Source organism: Semicossyphus pulcher, unplaced genomic scaffold (genome assembly GCF_022749685.1).
Source record: "Semicossyphus pulcher isolate SPU_LCO1_2020_fin unplaced genomic scaffold, fSemPul1.0.p SCAF_20, whole genome shotgun sequence".
NCBI lineage: Eukaryota > Metazoa > Chordata > Actinopteri > Labriformes > Labridae > Semicossyphus > Semicossyphus pulcher.
Genome location: NW_027211694.1, coordinates 14,471,372 through 14,490,610, shown reverse-complemented (window position 1 = coordinate 14,490,610; position 19,239 = coordinate 14,471,372). Strand labels below are relative to the sequence as shown.

The 19,239-nt window shown below is 42.5% G+C and overlaps 1 protein-coding gene across 1 annotated transcript in view; it reads right to left on the bottom strand.

The window, feature by feature from the left end:
- The window catches only part of foxp2 (forkhead box P2), a 102,404-nt gene extending 85,685 nt beyond the window's left edge, over positions 1 to 16,719 (bottom strand). The window contains exons 1-3 of the mRNA XM_069670793.1: positions 16,618 to 16,719; positions 7,499 to 7,565; positions 6,785 to 6,850 (exon numbers count right to left, since the gene is read on the bottom strand). The gene's annotated coding sequence lies outside the window, so the exon portion shown is untranslated. The remainder of the gene's footprint in view (positions 1 to 6,784; positions 6,851 to 7,498; positions 7,566 to 16,617) is intronic.
- Positions 16,720 to 19,239: the final 2,520 nt, after the last annotated feature.

Sequence of the window (19,239 nt, the reverse complement as noted above, 5' to 3'; positions counted from 1 at the left end):
ATCTTGTATTTGAATTCAATACCATGGAATACTGAATCTTGTTCTTTCTACAGAAATATTATTTGCTATCGTTTGTTGCGTCAAATATCGTTAGCACCTGCTATAAACAATCCATCCTCCCAATATCTCCCCCAATTACAATTCTCTGGCGCCCCTTCTGTCCACAAGCATCCAATCACTTTGTCGAACAACCCTCTCCAATCCATCCCATCCCATCCTCACAGGGCTAACAATACTTTTCTTCTGTATCTGGTTCCACACATTCACACAGCATTTACCGACAGAGGGATGTGTGTCACGCTCCTGGCTCCTTATTGAATGATAGCTAGTAAACATTGTCATTCCAAAGAGAGACAGGATTAAAGCCTGCTTTGCCCATTGAGGGGAACAGTATGCGGAAAAGAGAACCAGAACAAAAGCCAAATGGAGGACGGTATCACAAGGGTCCAATGTCTGCCGTGATGAATATGTGGGAGATTATAACCCATTCCATCATTTCCATAATGTAAAAACTCTCTTTCTTCCTCGCCCGCCGACTATTCACTAAATAAATGAGAAAACTATCACCCGCACGGAAATATTTGACAAAAGGCAGAAGGGTGGGAGAGTGAGTTTTTGAATGACCCCCGTGCCTTTGACAATACAGGCGCTGTCCGGACACATTCGGAGGCAGCAGAGTGAGTAAGACCTGGTGGGGTATTTATCACCGGGCACAATGCAAATGTATTACCATGTCACCTATACCACTTTACGGCGCAGAATGGAACCACGGTGAACACAAGGGGGTTTTATATAATACCAGGTGGAAATATGAATGCATTGCCTCGCTGGCACTCGAAACTGAGGGATCATTCAGTGGACACTGGTTTAAAACCCTGCAGCCACAAAGAGTCGGGCCTTGCATTTAACCAATGTGCTAAGTAGCCTGGCTAATAACTCTTTCCAACAAAAATCATTTGAATTGGACTGACTGGTGACGGTTTGAAAGAACTTCTGAAAAGAAAAGTAGAATTGCAGAGGTTGGAGTAAAGAGAAAGTGAATAAAAGAAGTTGAAATGATCAAGACCACCTTTGGCTGAGGGTTAGTTAATAACTTAGAAGATGTTTTAAACATCTGTGAGAGTTATATGGTTAAGAACAGCCAACAAGAAACTCATCAATTCAGAACTGAATGTCCTTTGCAATAATAAGTTATATTTTTTACCGACTGTTGAGATGCAACGGTTAACCGATTAATCAATTAATCAATAAGTATGGCCTCCTAAAAACTCACAGATTCAGACATGAATGTCCTTTGCAATAATAAGTTATATTTTTTTACTGACTGTTTTAGAGCTGCAGCGATTAATCAATTAATCATATATTGTTTGAAGGAAATCAAATATTTTGATAATCGATTAATCGTTTGTGATTTTTCAAGCAAAAAAGTCATATATTTGCTGGTTCGTGCTTCTAAAATATATGATTTACTGCTTTTTGTCATTTTGTTGATGAAAAGTGGCAAAAAGAAGCAATTTTGAGACGTGACTTTAGGAATTCTGATAAGCATTTTTCATAACTTCCTGATACTTCATAGACTAAACGATTAATCGATTAATCGTTTGTGATTTTTCAAGCAAAAATGTCAAATGTTAGCTGGTTCGTGCTTCTAAAATATATGATTTACTGCTTAATGTAATTTTGTTGATGAAAAGTGGCAAAAAGAAGCAATTTAAAGACGTCACTTTAGGAATTCTGATGAGCATTTTTCACAACTTCCTGATACTTCATAGACTAAACCGTCAAGCAATTAATCGATTAATCGTTTGTGATTTTTCAAGCAAGAATGTCAAATATTAGCTGGCTCGTGCACCTTAAATATATGATTTGCTGCTTAATGTCATTTTGTTGATGAAGAGTGGGAAAAATAAGCAATTTAAAGACTTGACTTTAGGAATTCTGATGAGCATTTTACACAACTTCCTGATATTTCATAGACTAAACGATTAATCAAATAAACATAAAAAATAATTGGCAGATAATCGGCAGATACCTTGTTGCAGCCATAGACTATATTCTGTTGACTGACAATATAAGCGCCCACTTGACTGCAGCCTCTTGAATCCAACTGTTACTTTTCTGGAGAGCTCCTCAAAAAACATTAAACCTGTGAAATTCCTGAGCCATAGAAAATATCTCCCCGCCCCACTCGCACCTCGACATCACTGACACCTCTTCAGCCATTCACTCCCTTCATATATGTGTGTCTGTTTATGTGTGTGTATGTGAAGCTGTGCAATGCTACGTGTGTGCATGAGTGGCATCTGCAGTCTATTCCAGAGATTTCTCCCATGGTAACCTAGTTTATTTACTTTATCTACAATATAATGCTTCAGTGAACATTAGCAACTTTGAGACACAAGTTTCAATCAGTGGTCTAGCGGCGCCTGTGCGTGTGCTCAGCCAGGTGCAGAGAAGAGATGAGCACCGCCGCCCAAAGAGACGGCGCGGCTTTAAAAACTGAAGGACTGACAAAGAGGTCCCAAAATAATACAAAATAAAAACGGACGGCGAGGAGAAGAGGGAGAGGGGAAACAAAAAGAGAAGCAGGGAGGAAAGCCAGAGAAAATAAAGCGAACAGGACAGCGGGGAGAAGAACCGGGAGGAAAGGGAGCAGAGGTTTTAAAAAATAAAAGCGATATTGGCAGAGAAGATGGGGAGACAAAGGGAATGAAATAGACAAAAAAACAAAGTGAAAGAGAAAGAAAGGGAGAGTAAAAGGAAAAAGGGAGACAAGGTGTTCTCCCTGGGTCTTGTCCAATAAACACAGGTGAGCAGCTCGACAGGCCGGGACCACCGGGCTGACTGACAGCTGAGAGCTCTCACTGACCGCCAGCTTTATGTTACATGACATGAGGAGTGCAACAGGACTGACAAAGAGGAGCTGCGTGCACTTCTCAGAGTATATGAGGGAAAAATATCCACTCTCGCACACGCCCAGACAGTCGGACAGCCGTGCCATTTCCCTTCACAGGTGAGCAGAAGAAGGAAACACCCGGGTGCTTCGGTTACTTAGTGGGAGAAAGTGAGGAGTTGTAAGGGTGAGGTGGGGTGTAAGGGGGGGTTCAGAATGTATGCTGTGTGCCGACTGAATCTTTTCCACATGACGGGCCTCGGGCTGTTTTTGTCAACTGCACTCTTGAGCGGCGAGGAGTCAGGTAGTGTGACCACATGATTGCCCGAGAGGCACTGTGGAGAGAGAGGGAGAAATGGGGAGAGAGAGGGAGGCCGGGGACAGGAGCGATGCAGCACGCATGATGAGGTGTAATCACAAACCCCATTCAGAGTGCAGTGGAGTTTGTCAACATACACACATTCACATTCCACTGTCTGTCAGCTCTATGACCCAAATCGAGCATGCTCTGCGAGTGAGTGTGAGTGTTGTTTCCACACACACTCGGATGCTTTCTGCCCATTTTCGCCTCCAACCAGGTAGTAACGTCTGCGCTGTCTTGGCTTGTGGTTTGTGGCGAGGAAGTCAAGATTCCAAGCTGTTGTAGGATTTCGCCGCCGCCTGTATCCCTTTACGAGCCGCGATCAAGCGATCATTACGAACAAAGGAGTTGGCTTGTTGCCTGTGGAGTTAAAAGCTTTCTCGGTGGCTGTGACCGCGTGGTTTGATTTGAAAGTTTTACTTTGGAAAAAAAAAAAAGGAGGAAGAGGGAGTGAGTGACAGCAGAGGAGGACACTATCTCACAGAGGAATCTTGGAAATGTTACAGTAAAGACTGTAAAATAGTTCAATACACCAACACAGTGCACAAACTGCCTGTAGGTTAAATAAGTGTAGATTTATGCCTGTAACACACTGGACTGTGAAAGGCTAAAATAAACTAAGAGCTACGTGTGCAGGCTGAAAAATGACTCTGCGTGACAGCTCGGTGATAACACCCCGAGTTCAATCTGTCAAGACAATCAGCATTTAGACCCCGGGAGAAGAATGCGCGACTGTGTGCGACCGATTCATTGGACACGATCACCTGCGAGTGAAGCCACTCGTAATTCTTCCCACCTGAAACGCCGAGTTCAAACTGGTGTCAGGCCGCTCTGATGTCATGCCTGCCTCGGCTTGAGTTTCACAATAATCTCGGGGCTGTTGGAGGGATGCCATCGGGGCCCGGCTTCCGCGCCCAAAGATTTTCTCCAATTAAAGCGCGGGGAAAGAATAACACGTGAAACACTAGATCCTTGGTAGTTTATAGAAATTAAAGTGGTGAATGCAGTATTTGCAATCAGTCATTTGGAACGTATCAATCATCTCTGCTTTAAGGTGTACAGAGCTATTGGAGGGGCCCCAAAGTACGCTAAAGGCTAATTCACCCTTTTTCCTCTATTATGAGGCATATTCTGCAAAAACACACGGATGTTTGGTGGTTTCAAACCAACTGGATGAAAAATAGAGTGGGAGAAGAGAAAGAAAGGCAGCCACAAGGATCAATAGCCTCATTGAGCCTCTTTATCTTCTCCTTAAGGAGTGATGGCAGCACTCATTCTGAGCCTCCTCACCTCCCCACTTTCTGACTCCATTCTCATGGCAACTGTGCACTCTGGACAAACAAGCTCCACGCAATCTCTTTTCTGTCTCCCCTGCACCTCCTCGTCCCTCGCTCTCTCACGCCAGACCTGGAGTATGAGGCGATCTGGACTGAATTGTTATGTTTGTAATGTTTGATTGGGACCACATGGCGCATTATCATCAGCAAAGAAAAGAACTTGGAGTATATACGTATCAGGTGTGAAAAATATCTCCGCCGCGGAAATAACGTAAGCACAATCCTGGAGTTTATTTGAAAACAGGACAGCGTGTAATCCAAGGGATCAGCGAAGGGGCGGAAGTTATTGGTTGATATATTTGTGCTCCAATTTGCTCCCAGCACAACACCAGATTGGACCCTGAACCAAACCTAATGGGAATGTGGAAACTTCCAAAACTTCTCGTCGCCAAAGTGTGAAGACAAAACCGTAGAGAGAAGGGCGCGTGAACGGCAGAGCAGAAGGAAGGAAGAGAGGGAAAGTAAACCTTTGATGAGTAAGACTTTTTTTGTTAAGCGAGGGGGGCTTAACTTTAAAATATTCTGGGTGGCGGTGAATGGGGGATTGACCAATGGCCCTGATCTCAGCCACACACTGGGGCACAGGGGTTAATGGTGGATAAAGATTAGGGGGAGAAAAAAAGGGAGTTGCTTTGCCTGATCTCCATCCACCCCCACACTCCACCCCTGCAGTTTTTCACCTTCTCCAACCAATCCCAAATCAGCCAGACAAAGGAGGCCGCCAATGGGGAATGATCCGAGTCCCTTTGATTTCTGCCTCTACCCCCTCGACGGCTCCGGGTGCCCGGGGTAAAGACCCGTGGAGGTTCCCCCTGTTTGCCCGCTCGCGGGGACGACACTTAGCAGGCTCAGAGGAACCATTTGAGGATTGGAAATGGAATGACAAGAGGTCTCTGATCTATGACAAGAAATCAATTTCAAACTGGAAATGTGCGCAGAGGGCTGTTCAGTCCGAGCTGCGGCTTCTTTTAAGAACCCACAGATATATCTAATTGCTGTAGATTTCTTTATATATGTCTACACTGGAAGTACGGCTCGCAGTGTTGGGGCAATTTCACTTTTTTTGCGATGATTAGAAGGACTTTTTTTTTTTTTTTAGGCCAGCAGATATGCAGTAAGAGTTCATCTTTGAAGATTTAACTGAGTACTAGACAAATTAAGAACTAATATTTAAATCTCTTTTAGGTTGGAAGAGGAAATCTGGACTCTGCTTCACTCGGGGAAGATGGGACTCTCGGGGAGGCAGACCTGGTTCTGCAGCCGAGCCACCCAGCGTCTTTCGCTCCTGCCCACGCGCTTTAATCATATCTAGACCTCAAAGGTGCTACTTCACGGAGGTGGACTGAGAGATGGAAAGATTCTCTCTCTTAGATCCAGGCTGGGAAGTCTAAACAAACTTGTGGCCTTAATTGACAGAAAACCAACAATCCAACTTCTATGTAGGTTTGCAGACATGTTAAATTAAGTCTTATTGCAGTCGATGAGTTACAGAAGACGGAAAATAAGTTTAACTATGTCTTGGTTGTGTGCACTCATAAGGCATGGATGCATGAGTATATATATGAGAGATTTAACCAATAGAAAAGCTGCATTAGTGTTAGAGCTTAATTGGCGTCTTCCACGACACGACCTGAGATTCCTCACACTTGTTTGTGGGCTAACCTGGTAACAAACACAGTGTTGCTTCGTTAGCTCAGAAAAGGGAGCTGTTAGAAGCTGTTCAGAGGTGCAGGATCAAGCAAACAGTTGAGTTTGTGGAAAGATTCACTGAATGATAGGAAATATGTGATATCCGCAATCTATTTTATGTTGTTTCTGATTAAATAATCAGCTGAAAAACGACTTTGTGCTTGAGAGACGGATAAAAATGAACGCCTTGGTAGCTACAAACAGTTCCTTCTGGATTTGCCCTATGTAACAAAAACCCTTACAAATCATTTAATTATAAAGGTTTAGAATAATGATAGGACTTCTTTCACAATTGTATCTTCCAGACCATATGATCAAAAAATATGTACAAATGGAGAAACTTTTCTTTCGGGGTCTGCTGTTTTCAGCCCTTCGATGTGTTCCTCTAAAGCCAAACCCCAACAGCTACGTGACTGATGTGGCGAATTACAGTGGACACATTAATTTAAGGAAAGAAAACACAACACCAGGCGTGCAAGAACAATGGAAACTGTTTCCACTTACCACTTTGGACTTTACAGTGTGCGTCGTCTGCTTTCTTCTACGGGCGCAGAGTTGGCATATTTCACCCTAAAAAAAAGAAACATTTGGACTAAAATAAGAGCAGTGCATCGAGCCAAGCTTAATCTGCCTTCTCTTGTTACTTTATAGTGAGAATAAAGTAATAAATATCAGATATAACCTTCTGCACTTTTTCTCTTCTGTTCGGCTACAAATCTCAATCAAGACATCAACAAAATAAATACGAAACCTGATACCCGAGCTTGCCCACATTTGTCGGCCATAATGCATATCATAACTTCTAAGCTCGGGTAGATTGAAAATCCTTGGGGTGTGAAAACCAAACAGGCACACCTGAAAGGCTGCCCAGTGGAGGGGGAATTCTATCAAGGTGGACAAGATGAAGATTTGTTACATTTGAGCGGGGGAATGGGGGCCCCCTTGACCTCCGCTAGCCGCTACAATCATCCAAACACAGGAGGGTAACAATACCGAACCGAAGGCACAGTTGGCGTCTTGATCAAAATAAATCAGTTTAATCAAACCTTTAAAAAGACTTCTACTTTGAAAGGTGAGTGATCTTGGGAATACACTGTAGGTTACAGTTAATTTCAACACTGATCCTCGCAAAGACACTGTTAATGCTAGTGTAATCTTCCTCAAGGTTAAGGATTCTTTGACAGATGGACATGAAGAGGGCCGTGTTCCAGTACTCACCCCGAGGGAGAGAACTTGCAGTTGTTGTCCGTCACAGGAGTGGAAGGAATCCAGCGATGTCAGCTATCTGAGGCGAGAGAGAAAACAGTTAAGAATACCATTAGTGTGGATCTTATTTGAGAGGTTTTTTTTCAGGTTCTTTTGGCACATTTTGGAGCAGCGCGGACATGTGTGGGCTAGATCGTATCTTGCGCAAGTATTGTCTGCGCGGCTTGTAGGTGAAGGCAATAAAGTTTGGAACAACAAAGTGCACCTGGATTCTGCTGTGAAAGCTTGAGAGCATATGTGTGTGTGTGTGTATATTAGTGCATGCACAAACAGGCAACGTACAGTACGAGCCCCCACACCCCCGCCGCTACCTCACTCTTCTCTCAAGTTAAAAGGTGCAGTGCCTTGAAGGCTCGAGCTCTCAACGCCGAGTAAATCACACTGTTAACCTGACACGATTGATTTCTCATGTAGGCGCATTCAGCTGTCTGCATCCAAGCACACAGGCTATGGCATCATTTAGAGAACATTGATGATTTTTGGTGTCACAATACCACAACAGCAGCTGCAGGAGAAAATTTAACTCCCCTCATTGAAGAGGTAAATTTTGCAGCCGGGGGAATGAGTGGCAAAAAATGGCCTGGCTGTTCCTGGATGATTTTTTCTTTGCTCCCCTTTATTCTCCCAGAATTCCAATGACCCCTACAGGCAACCGACGACTGCTGAATCCTAAGGAATGTGCTCTCTGAACTGTACAAAAAAGCCCTCAGCGCAGAGAGCGCAGCTGAAAACAAAACATGCCAACTGCTATAATTTTTCACTGTTTTGAGTTTGTGGAAAAAAATGTTGCACAGATTGCGGCGCAACGTTTACTCAGAGTGGGGTGAGAGGGTTTGAGGTGGGGGTGAGTGGGGGGTAGGGGCACCGACCAACGCAGTGTTCAGAATCAAACGGGGCAATAAAAAAAATCATGTGATTAATTTGTAGTGCCTTCCTGTAAATACTTAACAGCTGAGGAAATAGTTCCAGAGCATGTCGGTGCAGAAAAGTCGCAAAAAAGCGAATGGGATTTGGCAGGGAGCTGAACGTCAACCTTACAGATGTGTAAAAAACAAACACTTTTTAATATAATATAGATGTAAACATTATTATTTTAAGTTACAGCTGTGTAAACTCCACTATCACAACACCTCTGGGCTGTGCAGATGTCATATTTTATTCACTGGAATAGCATTAGGAATGCTATTAGTCCGTATGACCTCCAAATCGTAGGGATTTACAAACACCGCACATATCTTTATGCCAAATATAAAACCACTGGTAAATTCTATCAACTTATAAATACGGCAAATGCATTTCAAGTATTCATGAAGGCCTAATAATGCTATAGGCTGATATTTACATAAAGCGCTCGCGCGCTAAGTCAAGATAAACTATTTAAGACCCGGACCACAAATACCTCCACAGCGCAGGAAAAGGAGGGTCCTGCGATGAAAGAGGACATTATGCTAACAAGTCAGATTACTGTACACAATAACTTTATCTTAAAAGTAAATACCATCCTTGGTGTTGGAATAGAGGGGAGGGGGGGGGGTGGCATTATGGAAAGTCACTGGCAATATTTCTGTGGGGACCAAATGCTCCTTATCAGTGTTAGTCGAGCAATTCAGGCCCGCCCGAAGAAAGATGAGTCTTCAAACTCATTCTATTCATGGTCAGACGTGTAATTACCCTCAGCTCACAGTCTAGACGTAACCGCTTTCACAGTATTTAAGACCCCCTATGCAACGTGCGGACGCCGGCTCCCACCAGCGAGCCCCGCGCGTTAAATCTGTGGGCAGATAAATTAGCGAAGAATGCAATAAAATAGACACAATGAGAGGAACTTTATCCTCCCCGCTGCTAAATGAGATTTCTTTGAAATGCAGATCAGTGGCTCTAGATTAGTGAATTTTAGCTGCTGTCAACATCATAACAAAATACAAATGCGATTGTTCGCCGGGGCCTTATCTCCTTGCTTCCATCTGTTGGCTGGTTATTTACTCCCCCCTGATTTACTATGCAGATCTAAATAAGTCGCATCAAAAGGAGGGCTTACTGCACAATGCCTTCTTAAGCTTCTACATCAAGGTATTTGAAAAACCGGTAGTCACATGAAAAGGCTGCCCATCAAAGGCACATCTCTAATGAACTCTCCCGTATCAGAGGGGGCTTGTGGGGCCTGGCTTTAATGCCGTCTGCGGTGAGGAGAGAGAGAGAGAGAGGAGCAGAACTACAAATCAGACCCACCAAGCCATGGCGGAGGAGGGAGGAGGAAGGAGGAGGAGGGGGGGGGGGGAGAAAAGAAAGGAGAAGGAGGAGGAGGGCCTCAGTTATCAGATGAGATTAGCTCAGCAGAGGGACTAGTTCTTGGTCTTTCCATCCATCCATCTAACTCTGCGGTGTAGGCTGAAGAAGGCACTTATGAAAAGACGACAATAGAAGTAGATTAGAGCGAGTTACAATGGATTAGATTGGACACAGGTTGGTCAGGCTGGACAACTGGAAGAGAAAACGGAACAGAGGAAAAAACACCTTAAACGTTACTCGAAATACAGTTTACTTAAGGTTGAATTAATCCCCCTAAAAAAACAAGTTCTCCGAGGGAAGGAGAGATTCTTGACTGTCAAAAACAGGAAAGAAAAGCAGACTCTGCCGCCCCCCCTCTCTCTTCTTCCCAGGTCTGCAAACAGCTCCGGTAATCTCAAACAGAGCTTTTGCATTACGCTGCTGCAATAACCTTTAATTTCATGGTGTATTTGTTGCATTTGGCGCACAGGCCGGATTACAACCGACAATCTTCAGACTTATACGGGGAAAATAAACTGCATGGAGAGATCATGATCTGTCCCCCCCCTCCACCTAACCCACCCGCCATCATCACAACTGCCACCATCCTGCCTGCTTTGTAGCAGTGTGTCTGCATGAAGGGGGGAGACCCCCCTCACCAACAAGCATGCAGTTTACCAGTGAACAATTAGCCCCGGAGCAAGAGCAAGGCCCGGCGCTGGCACATGTGGTTAAGAGGCGAGCGCTGCGGGAGAGCGCCAGATGATGAAGGGATGAGGATGGGAGGAGGAGGAGGGGGTGGAAGGAGGAGTGCTGCGTGTGCCAGACACGCGTGTGCCACTTTTTTGGCTACTGGGTACGTCCTTTGTCATTCACTACAAGAGACTCCTTTCAAAGATAAAGAAGTGCACGATTCCGAGGCAACTTTGACTCCGACAACATCCAGATTGAGATGTAATCTGAAGGCATCCCATGGCTGAGTCACTCTCCAACACAAAACCAACTTCTCGTCCCTCCCCTCACCCTGCCCGGAGCGTCGCTCTGCAGTGTAGCATGCCAACTGGGCCCAGTGCCAGTCGCATTTGCAACCACAAGGGACGCTTGTCTTTTCGCTTTGCCTAATGAAATGACAAAACAACAGATTTGCATATGCAGAAACAGGTGTTGTAACAGGTTTGACTCCTCTTGACCCGAACCGTGTTAAAGAGAGAAAATGCAGAAGAAGAAAAAACATGCAGGAGGAAAAAAAAAAAAGAAGAAAAGTTTATGACCAACAGCTGCCTGGAGGTATTTAGGCTCTAATGGGCACTCGAGTTTGCACCATCTGCCCTGCTGCTTGCCAGAAGTGACAATCTAAATTAAAAACCACTCATCAAATATCATAAAAATAAACCATTGTTTTTGCTGCGTCCATATGTTGTGGCCGTTTCATTTCAGAGAGCAGCATCGGAGGCTGAGCTCGCAGGCCTAGAACTGTGATCCAGGGAAAATCCGGAGAGCCGCACAGTAGCCTGTAATTACCCTCCCACCGATCCGCTGTCTTCAGACCAGAGCCCTGCGTCATCCCGCACATTATCCGAGTCCATCCTCTCCACATTACAGAGGAGAAAACCTAACAGAGCCGCTGTGGTGAAAACGTGGTCATTGTTTAGAGCGGGATTAGGGGTTGCCTTCTGAGAGCGCAAGCTGGGTGTTCAGATGTGAGAGGGGATAAAATCACTGCACTATACTTGCATGTAACTGGATCACTGCTTTTATGTTTGATGCAAATTTGTATTTGTGATGCCAGAAACAGAATTAAGATGGAGACTGTGTTGCTGTGAGAAAAAAACAAACTCAAAGTGATGCATTTCTGGAAATGTCAAATGTCTCCCCCAAACATTCTGACCAAATTACGTCCTGACCCAAAGGGCTCGACTGGCAACATTTGTTTGTCCTTTACTGAAAGACACAGCTACTGTACGACACCCCTGCCCGCCACCACCCAACCCCCCCCCACCCCCATTTTGCCTCCTGTTTTTATTTAGACGAGTGAGACAGAAGGAACAAACCTGAGACAGTCGTGACCCTGCACGAGTGTTGTAACTTGGTCTAGAGCTACGCCGGCAGAAGGCAGCACCATATGCCCTCAGCCCCGAGCTGGATGCTCTTTCTGCAGCCTAATGTGCCTGTCAAAAACTGTTACTGTCACGAACCCCCCTCTTCATGTGTTTTTTCTCTCTCACAACATGTTTGAAATAAACATTTTTCCCTTTTTCTCCCTGTGTCTCTCTGGCTAAAGAAGAAAGGTTCTTTGAGATGTGACGCAGTAAATGTTTGTTTGCATTTCTGACCAGGTAACTACTTATAATCACCTTACAGAAGCTCAACTATCACAGCCATGCATACATTAAAAACTAATATGTATCATTTTTGTAGTCAATTATGAGACACTAATCAGTTTGGAAACGGCCAAAAGAAATATTCGTTCTAAAGTGGAAACGATTAATCGATTAGTCGCTTGAAAGAAAATGAATCGGCAAATATTTGAATAATCGATTAATCGTTTAGGTGATTTCGAAAGCAAAAAAAGTCAAGAAATGTGCTGGTTTCAGCTTCTGAAATCTAAGGATTGGCTGCTTTTGGCTCTGGGAAATTGTGATGAGTATTTTTGACAACTTTCAAACATTTTGTAGACTAAATGATTAATCGATTAATCAAACATAATAGGTAAATTGCTTAATTATGACAGTAATTGTTTGTTGTGGCCTTGGTTCTTTTCCTTTCCCTCATTTTATTTGTATTGTAAAGTACAACAGATCAGTCACGTGACTTATAATCAAATGATGTCATTGCTACTTGATTAATCAATTAACCGATTGATCGCAAAAATATTCTGGAGATTGCTCGATCACGAAAATCATTGTTTTTTTGTGGCCTTTCTCCTCATTTTGCTTGTACAGAAAAGTGCAGCAGATTCATTAAATGACTTATAATCAAATGATGTCATTGCTAATTGATTAATCAATTAATCATTTAATTATAAAAACAATCAGTAGATTGCTCGATTACAAAAATAATAGTTGTGTGGGCTTAGTTTTTTTCCCTTTTACTCATTTTACTTGTATTGTTAAGGGCAGCTGATCCATCACTCTACTTCTAATTAAATGTCACTCAAAGATGCCACAGTTATCTGCATAAAAGGCCCTTTTAACAATGGTTGAGTTAGCTTCCACTGTTAGCCTCAGTGCTGCCTCACATCAGGTCTGTCTGTTTCTGAATGACAGGCTGATGGCTGAATGCAGTCTGAGCAACAGTGACCTTGCCTTTTACCATGAGTGACCCTCTATCTTTAATTCAGGGCAAGACCCCCAAAACCAACACATTTTTTCACACCAGGACACTGTCCATCTGAGCGTGACTCGAATAAAAGCTGTCGTGCCTTCACACCACACTGACCAGCAAGTAAACATGCAATTGTTAACTCTACAAGGAAGGAGGGGGGGAAGAACTGAGGGAAGGAAAAACAAGTGAGGCCTGTGGGTGCACTGTGATTCAAATGAGTACATAGTTTATTGGAAAAACAGAATAACAGGTCAGCTGAAGTTACATGCTGAGCTCATGCCAGCTCAACAAGGTCACTGTCAAGACCCTGAACCGTATGAAAAGCCATAAATTACATTACGTTACGCGGCTTTAAAGAAATGCTATGAACAAAACCATAAGTTTGTTTTATGCAGCATGCATGTCTCTTTCCATTTCAGGGTATGACACACTGCGAGGTTACACGCACAAGCCAAAAGCCGCACATTGTGGTCATTTGTCTGTGGCTTTGCAATCCTTAGAGGGAGGTTTCATGACGTAAGGTATGATATTTGCAAAACAAGACATTTTGACCCCTGATTGTTTTGGTCAAAGTCAAAATATAAACACATGCACGGCCAAGAAAACACGAAACCCCTAAAAACATAAAACAAACTCATTCCACATGTGGCGATGAACTGAAGATAAAACAAAGTACGTTTCTGCCTGACTCTTTCCTCCGATAGAGCACAACCTCCTTTCTAATCCTGATCCCCTGACCCCACCCTGCACCGCTTTCCACGGCCAAACAGTCACAACGTTTCTCCCTCACACCAGAGCGGAGTCGGGCTTAAGAAGTGACCCAGAGCGTAACTAAAAAAGTCTGAGCTGTCTCAAGACTCACACAAAACATCATTACTGTGATGTGGATAATTACAGTGCAAAAAGGGGTGGCCTCTTAAGCATGTAATACACTCTTTTATCTTAAGAAGTCAATCTCTGGGTCTGACAGCTCGCAGCATATGATCCTGGTAAACAAATACTTTGGAGCGGCACAAAAGTGCCATTAAAGGCCAAAACTGTCAACACAAATTCCATTCTTAAAGGGGAGGGGAGGGGGAGAAAGGGGAGGAGGGGGAAAAAAGGGACTTGATCACTTCTGGTTGCTTTAACTTGCATGGAGGTTGTCATGGGAACATTTCTATGAAGTTAAAGGAGCACGTTTGCTATTTAATTGCATTTAAGCTTTGTTACAAGGCCTTGTTAGCTGCATATGAAACAGAATGTGGATTCAGAGGACGGACTCTGTTAAATGTTTATAAAAGTCAAGCTTGTGCACCACTCCCTTGATTTTTCTTACCCATTTCTCCCCCAAACGCAGCAACACCTCAAGGGTTGAGCGAGCAGTCTGTTTCATTACAGAGGTGTTGGGGGATGGGCGGTGGTGCAATTCAAAAGCTAATCCAAAAGTGAGCAAGTGTTTCATTGCCTAAAAATTGATGTGATCTGCGTTTTTGTTTTTTGAAATCCACTTTCTGGCCTTTTACTGAATCATTCTGCACCAAACCTCTGTTGTAAGTTTGAGGAATCTCTGCTTTCACACTAAAATGCACACAAACTTTCCAAAGGACTCACAGTTACAAATAAATGGCAAAGCATTTTCTACTTCGGCTCAGCTGGAAGCAACAATTTCCATATCTAAGAGATAAAATCATGCATCAACCGGTGTTCATTGAGCTGAAAGCTGAATCTTAATTTTGATAAATGATTGAAACGTATGACAGGGTATACACATTAATCCTGCGGAGGACATTCATTTTCCTATTACCATAATGTAGAGCACGACCGCCCGATGATAAATGCAGCAATCAAAAAATGGACGCAGAGTGGGGAGAGTCGAGGGTAATAAGTGCACTGCTCCCAACCCCAACGACGGTCAGTCTTAGAGGGAGACTAATTCATGGAAAATAAAACGCATCCTGCTTTACAAAATAAAACAACCTTACTAACGGCACACACAAGCACACAGCAGAGCAGGGGCAGTTTTAAACATGCTTTAAGAAATGATTACAGGGGCACTTCAACAAAGGGGCTGATTGTGCACAGTCGCTGACATATTTCACGAGGGGCATTTATTGCCGCCGTGGCCTTTGAAGAGTGAGAGCTGCTGAGTGAGGGGGGGAACTGGCCCACACCTGCATAGCTGAGGAGGGAACACCTGTGCACCCTGCGGCTGGAACAAGGAGGGTCCATGCAGCTAATCCAGGGGTGAAAGCTGATCAGAGGACAGGCCTGGAGAGTTCAGCAGATCCCACTATACCTTGTTAGCCTTTCTTTACCACAAAAAAAAAAGTTACCTCTATTGATTTTAAGGCCACTGTGATTGAGAGAGAACAGTGGCAAGACACTGAGGGTGAACTCAGCAAGCTGTATGAGCTTCGAGTGTTTAGTTCAATCTGTTTTAATTGTAGGATTTTAGGTAAATCATCATGACAACTGATTTGCTACCAGCATCCCTGTTTGTTTCTGGACAAGGAAAAAAGATGGAATATAAAAATGGAGCAAGCATGCACGGTAAGGTGTTAACTGCTGATAATCACAGATATTAATCATGCAGATAAAGCGCAGATAATTATCTTACAGCCTTTGCTTTAAATCTAACAGTATTTTATTTTGAGGCTTAAGCTTAAGAAACTGTCACGACAGTATTTTAAAAAAGGCATTGACAGATAAATGCTTTTAAAACTAAATGCAACCAATGTGTGTCACAGGTTTTAATATCATGTCTACAACACGTAAGGAATTTTTAAAACTGCACTACTTGCCTATTTGATAAAATAACAAGTCTTATTAAACGTAATAAATGTGCTGTTTACTTGTTTTTTAATCAATTAATGCAATAACGATTTACAGTAAATACTAAAGACGTAGTAAAATAGCTTTAAATGACATTAATGCAGATGTAATCTAACATTATATTTTGTTAAATGCATACATGAAATATAAGCTAACATGAGCTAACAGTGCAGTTATCAATCATTTTACCAATTTCTGCACATTTTTTCACAGAAGACGGTTAAAAATGAGTTTTCAGATATGTCATTTGTCACTTCGTGGCGAGTTAAAAAATGTTTAAGGGTTAAAATGTGCACTCCGCGTTAAGAAATTGAATTAAGCGTTAAAACAATAAGCAGATTTGAAACAATAAGTCGGCTTTTCAAAAGTCAGCGTTCAGCGTTTAAAGCAGGCAAAGACTGGCCAGCGCTGTCTGAAGGTCCTAACATGAAAAAGTCGAACACTGTGCAAGGTGAAATATGTTAACAGCTGCACGCTGATTAAAAGATACAGGAAGTGCACACGCTACGTGTAAATATAATGTTGCAGATCAAAAAGCAAAGCGCGACATAACACAGGACAAACTTGTGGCCGGCGGACCACTTCCTAATTCAAGTGCAGTGGACAGAACAGTAAAAAAGTCAAAGAGTGCGGAGAGAAATAAGCTCTTGGGCAGAAAAACTTACCACAAAAAAACGGCAGGTATATTTCCCTCACGGTAAAGTCAAAGGGACACGCCAGGTGAAAAGTCGCCGTCCTCTTTACTTGCAGAGATCTTCACACGTGACTGTCCAAGTTCACCATAACGCAGAGAAAATGAACAACAAGCTGCAGAGTAAATAAAAAGCTTGAGTATTCCTCCGCTGGGCACCGCTGTCGGAGAAACACACACACTCTCTCCTGCTGTCTACCGTCAACGCCGCTGTTATTACTAATGCAACAGAGGGAAAAGCAGTACACTGAGTCCTGTTTGAATGACGCGCAATGCGAGGAAGACGCGGCTTGTTTTTTTCCTTACGATTCAAACACACACATCAAGCTGTATCCCACCAAGCAAGTATATTTGGGACTAGAAACCCCCCCGGGGGAGGCACTTGCTTGTGCGCGGAGGTGTGTGTGTTGTTATTTTTGGGCGTACTGCGACCCCGTGTGACGTCAGGGCCACCTGCTAGCTAAACAAAAAGTATTTTTTGAAAGTTTGTTTCCCCTTTTTCAAACGTTTCACGGTGAAGTACCTCTCTTTTAACGGCCACTTGAGGTTGAGGATTCACCGACTTGTGCAAGAAAGCTTCCACAATAGTCTTCCATTGTTGTTGTCGGGGAATGAACTGGTAACCTTCCAGTAACGGGACGGTTCCTCCGACCCAAAGAGAAGTGCGCCCGGTGCTGTATCTCAGTAACTTGGGACTATTTGAGGAAGATCACAGAGAAGTCGCTTGATTGCGAACACATCCGCAAGTGGGAACTATTTGAATGAAAAAATAGCCTATATTCGTGTAATGTTCCGGTAATGTTTCAGCGAGAACTCAATGTAATGCTGAATCCATCCAACAAACAAATAAACCGTATTAAACCTTATTTTCTTTTTAAATCTGTTATCTATTTCTAAGAGAAGTTGTTTGCTTTCCCTCTAATTTGTGTTGCAGATCTCCTTGCGTGAAGCAAACATATTATCATGATTTCTTTCATAAATAAAAACAGAGGAACTGTATCGATGCAAAATTAAGATTTACATTTGTGCAACCGTGTAAATAGATCACCAGGAAACAAAACAGACTTCATATTGAGCATCCTCCAAATCAGAACTGTACGTTCAGCATCATTTATGGCATATTTGGTTTTTAAATAAGCCTTAAATTTGAAATACATTTTACATGCACCTCATTAAATAATCAGTTTGTATAGGAAAAATAGGGATTTTTATGGTTTGGACGTTCGTGTATACAGTAAAAGGGTAAAGGTAACCTGTAAATATCCAATTAATATTGTTATGCAAAATACGCGATTACGTATTTGAATGTAGGTTTAGACTAAGCGTGACATATTCTAAAATTCATTTAATAAAATCACTGCTAGCCTATCTAAAAAATGTGTTGTTTTTTTACAAAAAGATAAAACAAAGATGGAGTGTTTGACTGAAGGAATTTTCTTACCCATTCTGTCACACCTTCACAAGCTAATTTAGCCTATTTATTCATTTAATAGCAGATCCGAAGGCAGTCATACTTTGAGCTGTACTTGAAATGGTTTTGCTTTCTTCTGCCTCGTCTTCTCTTTTCTTCTCCTTTTCCTTCAAACCGCTGAGACGTTCACGGTCAAGAAATAAATGACCAGATTATTATCAACTGGAGAAAAGAAAGGGAGGGGGCACGTGTTTTAAAATGTAAAGAAAAAAACGCGGAGTGTATCTTGTCTTAATCTTTCTGTCAACATATTCCAATGCTATATTTTATGCTATTCGTATCATAAATTACTTATAGTACGAACTGTGGTTTGTGCATCGCTAAGAGGCTTTTATTTGTTTTTCTAAATGAAAGAAACACATATTGCAGCTGGTGTGACTTACTCGATATGCCAGAGTCAATTTAAAATTGCGTTTATAAAGCGGAGTTTAGTTTGGACTTATAACTTAAAGTAATCGACATCTCTATCTGTATAAAATCAAACTTGTATATAGAATGTATCACTCGTTGTAGGCATGCATGAAATACCCTGCACCGTTATAATACAGTTTACATCCTAAAATAGGCCTAGCTTTAATATAAAAAATGATTTATTTCTGTTGCATGTATTAAAAAAACAAGTATTGTTCCGGTTGAAAATGTTAGACAAGGACGCCATTTTTCCTGCTATGAAATAATATTAATCTATAACATTTTTCTGTTGTTGTTTATGTTAGTGTTAATAATTGCTTTTTAAAAATCAAACAAATAAGTGGCAGCAAACTGCATCTGGGAAGTGTTAAGGATGGGAAGGGAAAACAAGCATCATGGAATTGTGGTGTAATGCTGCCACCTACTGGTGAACTGCAATAACCGTCTTTCCAAAGACACACATAAGACAATTGTTTCTACATAACAAATCTAAGTTTTCTTATTTCCCCTTTTCCTCTATATTGATTTTTTTTTCTTTAACATTATCTGCACACTTGGGACTTATTATCACAACAGAGGCTCACACTGAAAATGCCGGTTCAAGTGGCTGAGGTGAAGGTTAATCAGATATGTTTTTTCACTCTGATCTCATAGTGCCATCTACTGATAAACTCTGTGCATAGGCTACAACTTATCCTCTGTGGATGGATGTAA